This window comes from Hippopotamus amphibius, chromosome 3 (genome assembly GCF_030028045.1).
Source record: "Hippopotamus amphibius kiboko isolate mHipAmp2 chromosome 3, mHipAmp2.hap2, whole genome shotgun sequence".
NCBI classification, from domain to species: Eukaryota; Metazoa; Chordata; class Mammalia; order Artiodactyla; family Hippopotamidae; genus Hippopotamus; species Hippopotamus amphibius.
In genome coordinates, this window is record NC_080188.1 from 133,605,614 (window position 1) to 133,615,372 (window position 9,759).

Below are 9,759 nucleotides of genomic sequence, written 5' to 3' on the forward strand. Positions count from 1 at the left end.
ATCTTAATAGTTGGGTTTTTTTTTAATCCAAGGTTATGGACAAAAATCCAAAGTCTGGTTATCTGGGCTTGTGGAAATATCACACACACACACACACACACACACACACACACACACAATATTCTATGTAAGTTATCAAATCTTTTCCAAAACTAGATGGAAGTAAACATCTATAAAATAGAGTTTTAAAATTCAATTAAAATAAGTGTTGAATGCTGGCTAAATGCAAGACAACAAGCTAGGTTGCTAGATATCTAATGGGAACAGGAGATGGTCCATGTCTTCCTGAAGGAGTGGGCTGGGAGGGAGGAGGTAAGCAGAGCAAGTACTCAAATTGTCAGGCAGAGTCAGAGCATATTCCAAGGGGCTTAAAGGAGGAATAGGTCACTTCAAGTTGAAAGGTCAGGATTTCATGAAAAAGTGACACAGGAGATGCCTGGGAGGATGGGAAGGTTTCAACAAGGCAGTAAAAAAGCCAACAAGATGTAGGCAAGAGAGAGGAGCCATTCTGGGCAGAGACACCAGCCTGAATGTGCGTATTCAGGTCTCAGAATACTGGTATTCACTTCTCAGGGACGACTTTGTCTCCATCACCAGGGTACTTCCTCTATTATATGCTCCCATAGTGCCATGTACCTCTTCTTCATAGAATTATCGGAATTACATTTTTATACTCCTTTGTGGGCTGTTTACAGTCTTTGCTACTAGATTATAAACTCCGTGAGGGCAGGGCTTTTTTCTGGTTCTGTTCACCCTTGTTTTCCCAGAGTTTAGCCAATACCTGTAACAAAGTAGACATTCAATTAAATTGGTCGAATGAATGGGAACTACAAATAGTCCAGTTGGATGTATTCCTAGTGACTTTCATAAATGCCATCTGTATCCATTAGCGTGCAGTTGACTGCAAGGAACAGAAAATCAACAATGGCTTAATCAAATCCCCATTTTTTTTTCCCTCCCACTCTAAAAAGAATGGAGCTTGGGCTTCCTAGGTGGCGCAGTGGGTAAGAATCCGCCTGCCAATGCAGGGGACGTGGGTTCGAGCCCTGCTCCAGGAAGATCCCACATGCTGCGGAGCAACTAAGCCCGTGCGCCACAACTATTGAGCCTGCGCTTTAGAGCCTGTGAGCCACAACTATTGAGCCCATGTGCTGCAACTACTGAAGCCCACGCACCTAGAGCCTGTGCTCCGCAACAAGAAAAGCCACGGCAATGAGGAGCCCGTGCACCACAGCGAAGAGTAGCCCCCACTCACCACAACTAAAGAAAGCCCACGCACAGCAAATAAAAGACCCAACACAGCCAATAAAATAAATAAATAAGTAAATAAGTAAATAAAATAAAAAATAAAAAAATCAAAAGAATGGAGCTTGACTGTTTAAAATTTGGTTCAGGGGCTCAGTGATGTCGTAAAGGACCCAAGCTCTTTCCATTTTCCACTCTGTTATTCTGAGGGGTTTTACAGTATTTTTTTTTTTTTTTGGTTTTACAGTATTTTTAAAGGGTTTTTATTTTAAGTATTTTAAAGGATATTATTCTCAGGCTTTTTGATCTAATTGTAATTGGTTTAAGCCAGTTCTAGCTACCCTTTGACCATTCTCTTTTGCCGGACATACAATTTCCCAATCTGTCTTGTAGCTAGGGGTAGCTACATGATTCCGTTCTGCCCAATAGAATACAAGTCTGCAGAGAGTTTTTTGAAAAGACATTTTGCTTCCTGATAAAAGAACCAAATAGGAAGGAGGAGCTTTCCGGTGCCGCCCTTCCCCCGCTTTGTCTCTGAGTGTGGTCATGGTCCCTGGAACTATGGCAGCCATCTCATAATCATGAGTCCTTTCTCCTATTGAACTGAAATATATCTCCTTTTAAAGCCCACTTTTAAATCCTTTTTAAAGGTCCATCCGATGGTTCTAACACAGAATATGTCTTAGATCTTTTCCATAAGAAAGCTTTTCTTCCACTTAAAGATAGAAAGCAAGTACCTTGTAAATCTCTTTCTCAAGCTAACTACACCCACTTTCTTTATCTTTTATCTCCTTTTTATTCACCTTTTTTTCAGACCACATGACCTTCTAGACCTTCTACTATTCTGGTTATTTTTTTCTCTGGAAAGGCTCCAGTTTGAGTATCTGTTAGAGCATATTGAAACTATTTCTCTTTTTCTGGGCACTGTTGTTTTATTAATATAGCCCAAGATTGTCTTAGTTTTTTTGGCAGTTACATCACCCAGTGATTCACATTGATTTATTTTTTAAATGTAGTTTTTTCCTGTTCTTTTTTTTTTACATGAATTTTATACTTGTTTTCTCCATCCTGTGCTTTCCAGCTGTGTTCTTTTTTTTTTTTTTAAACCCAAGTGCAGGCCTTTACATTTTTTCCCACTGAATATTATGATGGTTTTGGCCCATCTTTTCATTCTGTTGAAATCTTGCTGTTTTTGCTCTTGTCCCAGTTTGGGATAATTTCCAAATTCAATAAGCATGGTTTTTGTCTTAGTGCAAATCACTAATTTTTAAAAGTCATATTCATTCATATTCTAGAGCCTTACCCATAATAGGAAGAGTCTTTCCTTATTGTATTAACATTTTTGGTGGTTGCTCAGGCAGTCAGAAGCACTGGTGCCTAGGCCACGTGTTTTCATCAGGTCTAAAAGCATTTCCTGACAGACTTTTGTCACCTGTCTTTCAGAAATCCAGATACACTGTGGCATTCCTCCCACCTGCCAGCCTGATAACCTGATCTGAAGATCCCGAGATGAGCTTGGTTTGGCTTTAGAGCGTCCAAGGTGACATAAACTCTGTGCAGCCTTTGCTAAGTGCCTACAGATCCCTCTTCACTTGATCCTCAGCATATTCACGTGAAATAAGTATGGCTCTCCCTGTTTACAGATAAAGTCGTTGAGGCACCAAGACTGTATGATGGCCACTCTGGACTGAGTGTTTACTACGTGCAGGTGTCACTTGATGTTCAAAAAAAAAGCCCCTGAGCTAGGTAGTATCACCCTCTTTTACAAATGAGGAAACAGCCTCAAAGAGGGACGTACTTACTTTGGAAATGTTCAAAGAACAGGGTCGCAGAAAACCCTGAGCATGCCACAGCAACCTGAGACCCAGGACCTTTGTAGGTGTTGGCCAGCTGGTAGGTTGCCGGGCTCGGGGGACCCCTCAGCTGCCGCATCCGCCAAGCCTCCCCAGCCAAGTTCCCTTCTGGCAAGAGCATCTGTTTTCCAGTTTACCTGGGAGCCTCCAGGCTTTGTTCTGAAATGCCTGTCTGTTGAAAATCAAGGCTTCATTTGCCAGGTGGGGCTGGGGTGGCTAGAAATGACCTGCCACCTTAGTGGGTAATTTAGAAAATGCACCTGCCCCACAGCATCAGAATCAAAGAGCAGGGCAAAATCCCACGAGCAACATGATTCTGCCATCTCCCTTCCCTGGCTCGCCACGGGATGGGAGCCCTGCCAGGGGGCTGCCATAAAGTGCTAGAAAGGGGTGATGGAAAGCATGGCCAAAAATGAGGTCTTTTTTCCCCGGTTCACTCTGCTTTGCTGCTTTTTCAGCTTCTTATTTTGCCTTTGATCTTCTGGGTTTTTCTCTCTTTTAATTCAGCTTAACTCATTTATTGAATGTATATTATGAGCCAGCAGTTCTGTGGCCTGCTGAACACAAAAGATGAGGAAGACAAAACCTTGCCTTTATGAACTCATGTAGTAAAGATTATGTGTAATCCTGGGGAGGCATACAAAAGAGCTTTTTTTCCCTCTGAAGGTATTTTAGTAAAAACAAAGTTGTTCATAACTGCGAGAGAGCTGGGAGAATGTCCAGTAGGCAGAGAGGAGCCAGTAAAAGATTTGGGCCAGGAGAACGGCCAGTCAGATTTTGCAGATTAGATGAATCACTCATGTGGTGAAGAGTAGAAAGCAGAGGGACAGGCAATACAGTGACTCTGGTTTCTCTGTTTGCACACCACCTGGCCTCCTGGGTTGGCTCTGCCCAAGCCAGAGTCCCGTGCTGGAGTCCCTCTGACTCAGAGGGAAGCTCCCAAGCCGTCTATGACTTGTGGTGGCCCAAGGAGAGATAGGGAGGCAGAGGCCCTTTGCCTTCCCCGTGGCAGGACTCCAGGAGATACCATTCCTATTATAGCTTACATGAGTGGAGCCCCCCAAAATCATGCAGGTGCAACCTGCAGCCACCAAACACTGTCCTGGGACAGGCCAGGAACACTGCATACAGCTTGCATACACCATGGTCTCTCTCTCTCTCTCTTTCTTCCCCTCTCTCTTTCCTACCCCTCTCTCTTCCTTCCCTCCCTCTTCCTCTCTCCTGGTTCTAGGAGATATCCATGCTTACAAGCAGAGAGCAGGTCTGGCACAGATTACATGCTGTCCCATGGTGTGCTTTTTCAGGGCATTCTCATGCCTCCCCTGCATTTTCATCGATGTCTGATGTCCCTTTAATACGTTCTGCCTTCAGTGACGAGTCTTTACACATAAATACTCCTGGTAGAGGTAATGCGTTGCCTTAAATCTATACCAGGGAATAAATAACTGATAACAGATTTTGCTAGGGAAGCAGCAGTGGGAAAACACTGCCAAGTCAAAAGGACACAGTATGGGATAACCCCAGAGAGGGGAATGTGGAGAAAGGAAAGACCCAGGCCATGCTTTACCACCTAGCCTAGAAAGGAGGTGTAAGGACTCATTCTTGATCATTAGAGATGCATAGAAGCTGGTTCAGTAAAGCCTGGAAGAGAGCACTCCAGGTAGAAGCCTAGAGAAGATAAAAATGTGGTGAGTCATTGCAAAATACAAGCAAAGCTGAAGCACGGGGATTACACTAGACAGAAGAGAAGGGGACATAGTGTGGAGGTCCAGAGGTGGGAATGGAGGGCCATATCACAGCAGGCCTGTATATTGTGCTGGGAGTTTGGATTTTGAGCCAAAGGTTCTGGGAGGGAGACCCCAAAATGCTTGCAAGCAAAGGAGTGAAATAATTTAACTTGAGTTCTGGTAGGTGGTCCTGGCAGTAGAATGGACTGGAGGGTCAGACTAAAATAGGGAGACCTGTTTGGAGGCTGTGGTCAAAATCCAGGCTTGAGATGGGAAGGCTCTGATGAAGGTAGTGGCATAGAGAGAAAGGGGTGGGTAGCAGATACAGAAAGAGGTAGAAATAATGGACTCGGTGACTCTCTAGACATGGGGGAGAGAAGAGGGTGAAAGTATTCTTGAGTAAGAATTCTTGGTTGTAACTAACAAAGCAACTTTATCCAGATTAATCAAAGAAAAGGGGTGAGGAGGTGACTTTATTATAAGGATATAGGATTGTCTCATAGAATCCAAGAGCCCCAATATCACTGGGGTCATTAAGGACTTCACACAATAGACAGCAGGTGTCCAGGCTGTAGTTACTTGAGGAGAGAGTGAGGCTTTCTCTTTTTCAGGCCCAATTCCAAATGCCCAGGGAAGGGACTCTGGGGTAACATGCATCAGGTGCCTAGTCCTGAGCCAATCAGCTAAGGTGTGTGGGAGAGGCCAGGTCCCTGTGTAGAAATGGGAAGAAAAGCAGGTCCCAGGGAGGGGCTAATAGGCCAGGTGAATCGACAGGTACCACTGTATTCCAGCCCATGGCTGGAGGGCTCTCCATCTTCCCTCTGCTTCCAAGATGCACTTACTTAACATAAATTAATCATCTTAGAGAAAAGCAAAACTGTCTCTCCAAAAGAGACAACTCAAATTAGTATTTAGGAATGACAACTCTTTTTTTTTTTTAATTCTATTTCAGAAAATTTTTTGCAAGTTGCTTTATTTACAGTGCCAACTTTTAAAAGTCACTAAAGTTAACTGGACAACAAACTAGGCAGAATTTGCTTTACAAAAAGAGGGAAAGCCCCAAATGCCACTTTCTATAGAGAACCCACAGTTCAATTTTATTCAGAGCACAGAAAAAAGAAGTTTTGATCATACTAGAAGAAACGGAGCCATAAGTTTGGAATCTGTACTGAAACTATACATGCAATGAGGACAACATTCTGCTAATACAACTGATTTGCTGCTGCATTTGTCGACAGTTTTTCTAATATTAACAATTATAAACAAAGCAGTGCAACTAGTATTTGGAACAATCCTTACAGTGTTACAGCGTCAGACACAACATTTCACTTCTCCTCACACCACTGGTTCTCTTTGCATACCTGGGCTTCCTCTTCTTCAGTAAAATCATTTTTGATATTGAATGTCTTTTGAATCTCCTCAGGAGTTTTCCCCTTGATCATATTGGCAACAGTCTTGCAGGTGACATCAAGCAAACCTTTGACGTCTAAGTTGTTTGCAGCCAATATAAGCCTGAAAAGCGTTCCCTGGTCAGCCTTCAGGAATTCTTGATCCCAAACAGGGGCGTCATCTGCTCGCTCTTCTTTGTCCTCATCATCCTCAGGAGGAGGAGGGGCATCCTTGTGGGGGGTGCCCCACTGAGTGACCTTTTCTAATATTGCTGCATCAACATTTAGCAAGCGGACTGGATCACCATCTCCTCCATCATCCATTCCCAAATCTTCCAACATGGTCTTGATAGTCCAAATTGTTTTGCAATTTCAGCATCACCTTCGAATATCTCTCCATCAGAACGCTGCAACTTACTTGAAGGCATGGGGTTAGGCCTCAAGGAGATGGCGGGCCAGAGGCTGAGGAGAGCGGGGCGGCGTCTGCAAAAAGAAAAACAGAAAGGCAGAGAACAAGGCCAATGATGACGACTCTTCTATATGTCCACATCTCCAGATGATATCTTTTCCAGCGTGGCTTCAGTCTAGTCCAAATGTGACTTCCCACCATCCTACAGCCACCAGATTCAATGATAAATTTCACCTGGTATATGTATGTACAATAGCTCTCAGCTCAGTGTAGACATGTCACTTAGTAGATTAGCCACTGAGAATGGTAATCCACACATTTGCTCTTCAGGATACTCCCTTCCGTTCCCTGGGGTGCATGGACATCATTCAATTTTAGCCTCGCCAGGCAGCCTGGAGCCTTAAGGGAGCCCGGGCTTCAGGTTAGACAGGTGGTCCTCGGAATCCAGGATTTACCTCACTCACTGTGGACTTTGGGAAAGTCACTTCACCTCTGTGAAGCATGTGAACATCCTCCTCTGACTCCTGTGTGCTCACCACATGTTCCTTTTTGACCCAGGCAGCAATGAACGCCAACCTCTATTCTGAGGCTGAAAATCATGAGGAGCATAAGATCACAGAAGGCTTACTAAGAGGGCAGGTCTTAGATTTGGCATCGAGAGGAGACCTAGACACTGCTACAGAGGTGGAGGTTTCCTTGTAAGCAGGAGAGCTGATTCTAGTCTGAGCTTTGTGGGAGCTTTAGAACCATGGACCTGGGCTCACGTCTTAATCCTGCCACCTATCTGCCAGGTGATCTTGGGCAAGTTTTTCTCCTCTGAGCCTCAGTTTTCTGACATTGCTAGGTCATTGCGGAGACGAGAGGTATTTAAAAATGCCCGACTCACAGCTTGCCACATTCACAAATATTTGTTGAATGTTGAATGAATGATAAGATAGTAATCATTTATTAAATGGGGATATTATTACTCCTATTTCCTTTTTAAAATAAATTTATTTATTTATTGGCTGCATTGGGTCTTTGTTGCTGCACACGGGCTTTCTCTAGTTGTGGAGAGTGGGGGCTACCCTTCCTTGCGGTGCGCAAGCTTCTCATTGAGGTGGCTTCTCTTGTTGCGGAGCATGGGCTCTAGGCGCTCAGACTTCAGTAGTTGTGGCCCACGGGCTTAGTTGTTCCACGGCATGTGAGATTTTCCTGGACCAGGGCTCAAACCCATGTCCCTTGCATTGGGAGGCAGATTCTTAACCACTGAGCCACTAGGGAAGTCCCATTACTCCTATTTCTGTCTCACTAGGTGAGCTTAGTAGAACTCTCTCTGTGCCTCAGTTTACTTGTCTGAAAATGGAAACTATCACCTTCAATTCTTTGTTCCTTCCATTTGGTGATTGTGACTTACGTAAACAAGTTTTTCCCTTTTTTGGGTTTGCTTTGTTCCAGGGACTAAACTTGAACAAGGTAATTTTCTCAAGCTTGAACAGTTCCTGAGGTGTTTGGAGCCAGCTGCCAGCCCCTTGCTTTTGTTGGCGGGTCAGCCCAGGCATATCGGCAGCTGCAACTGCCCAGGGAGCTGCTACCTCCAATGGGGAAATAGAGGTGGGGTGGAGGGGGGTAGGGCAGAGGGCTTGTCTTAGAGGACATACAGCATCAGCCAGAGAGAGGTGGAGAGCAGAGCAAGGCTGCCACAAGCATCCCTGGCCTGACACTGAGTTCTGAGCGAAAACCAAGGGACACCTCACTCCAGACAGGAGGAAACGCAGCTATGCTCTCTGAAAGCCAACATGCCCATCCAAGGAGAGAGACACCTAAAATAGCAGCACCGCAACTAGTCAGGATGGTGCCACCCCAGAGTTCCAACTCCTGCCAACATTCTTTCTCCCCCTTCCTCTAACATTCTGAATTATTCGGTCCAAGGAGCTTGATTTACTGATACTTCTTTACTGTGCTCTGAACACAGTTGGCTTGAATGTAGGTACCCACAGAAAAACTGTTGTTTGATGTGTTTCTATAAGGCCATCAGTCTCTCTAGAAAGTGTTGAATGTTTGAGTTGTGAGAAGGGAAAACATCTCTTGTTTTTCATGACACATTCCTCAACATGAGTGCATCCCAGGTGTCCTCAAATTGTAGCACAGTGATTGCATAGCCATCAGGTGCAGTCTACACCTGAAGACAGGTAGGGGAGGAGGGAGCCGCATCAGGCTGCCCCAGGGCATGCTGCCAGGAATTTGGCTGGTATGGTCAGAGGTGCTGGGTCACTCCCTGTGGAGCCTGTGCCCCGGCCCGGGCAGCAGGAGAAACGATTTTGTTCCAGATCGGCTCACTCTGGGATGCGGACAAGCTAAGCAGCCATAGTGCCACTGGCAAAGCCCATTAACAATTCCCAGGAAATAAAAGTAGAATCTGGGTAAGGAAGTCTAACCTTTTTTTTTTTCTTTTCCTCTGTGCTTATCTAGTTTCACTTGCTCATAGGGTACCATGCACAGAGGCCCTTGCACCCAGCACTAGACCAGAGTTCCTGGTGTAAAATGGCTGCACCCTACACCTCACCTTGGGGACCGTGTGCAGAAGCACGATACACACAGCAGTTCAGGATGCTGATGGCAGGCCATGTGCAGAGATTCTGCGCCTGGCACTGTGGTCTGCAGCTGTGAGCCGCACAGCTGGGCCCGACCGGCGAGAACTGCGCCCCACTGATGAGAACCCTGTAAAGCAGCTCCACCAAAGCCCTTTTGGGGAGAACATATACTTTAGAGCATGAGCTCCCTTCTCTTCATTCTTTGACCAAAGACTAAAGCTTTCTTCTCCTCCCGAACTGAACTTGTGAGTTCTATTGGCTTGAACGACATGGGGCACAAGGACCCTTGTTGGGAACTGACCCAAGAGGGTCAGTAACAAAATTTTGGCAACCACAAAGCTATGGACCATGGCCTTTTCACCTGCATTTATCCACTAGGCTCCAGGATTGCCCGGCTCCAGTGGGAGGATGACAGAGGTTTTTGGGAGGTTTGCATGAGGACAACTGACTCTGGTCTTTGAGTTTACTCTGAAAGGTGAACAGCAGCCTTTGGCCAGATTCAAGCAACTCTGTCCAGCAGCCTGAACCTGGGTGTGGTGCACACACAGCAGTAGCCCCATCTGG

At 45.3% G+C, this 9,759-nt stretch overlaps 1 pseudogene; it reads right to left on the reverse strand.

Moving 5' to 3' along the window:
* Positions 1–6,150: 6,150 nt before the first annotated feature.
* On the reverse strand, positions 6,151–6,641 carry LOC130850049 (S-phase kinase-associated protein 1-like; annotated as a pseudogene).
* Between the last annotated feature and the right edge of the window lie 3,118 nt (positions 6,642–9,759).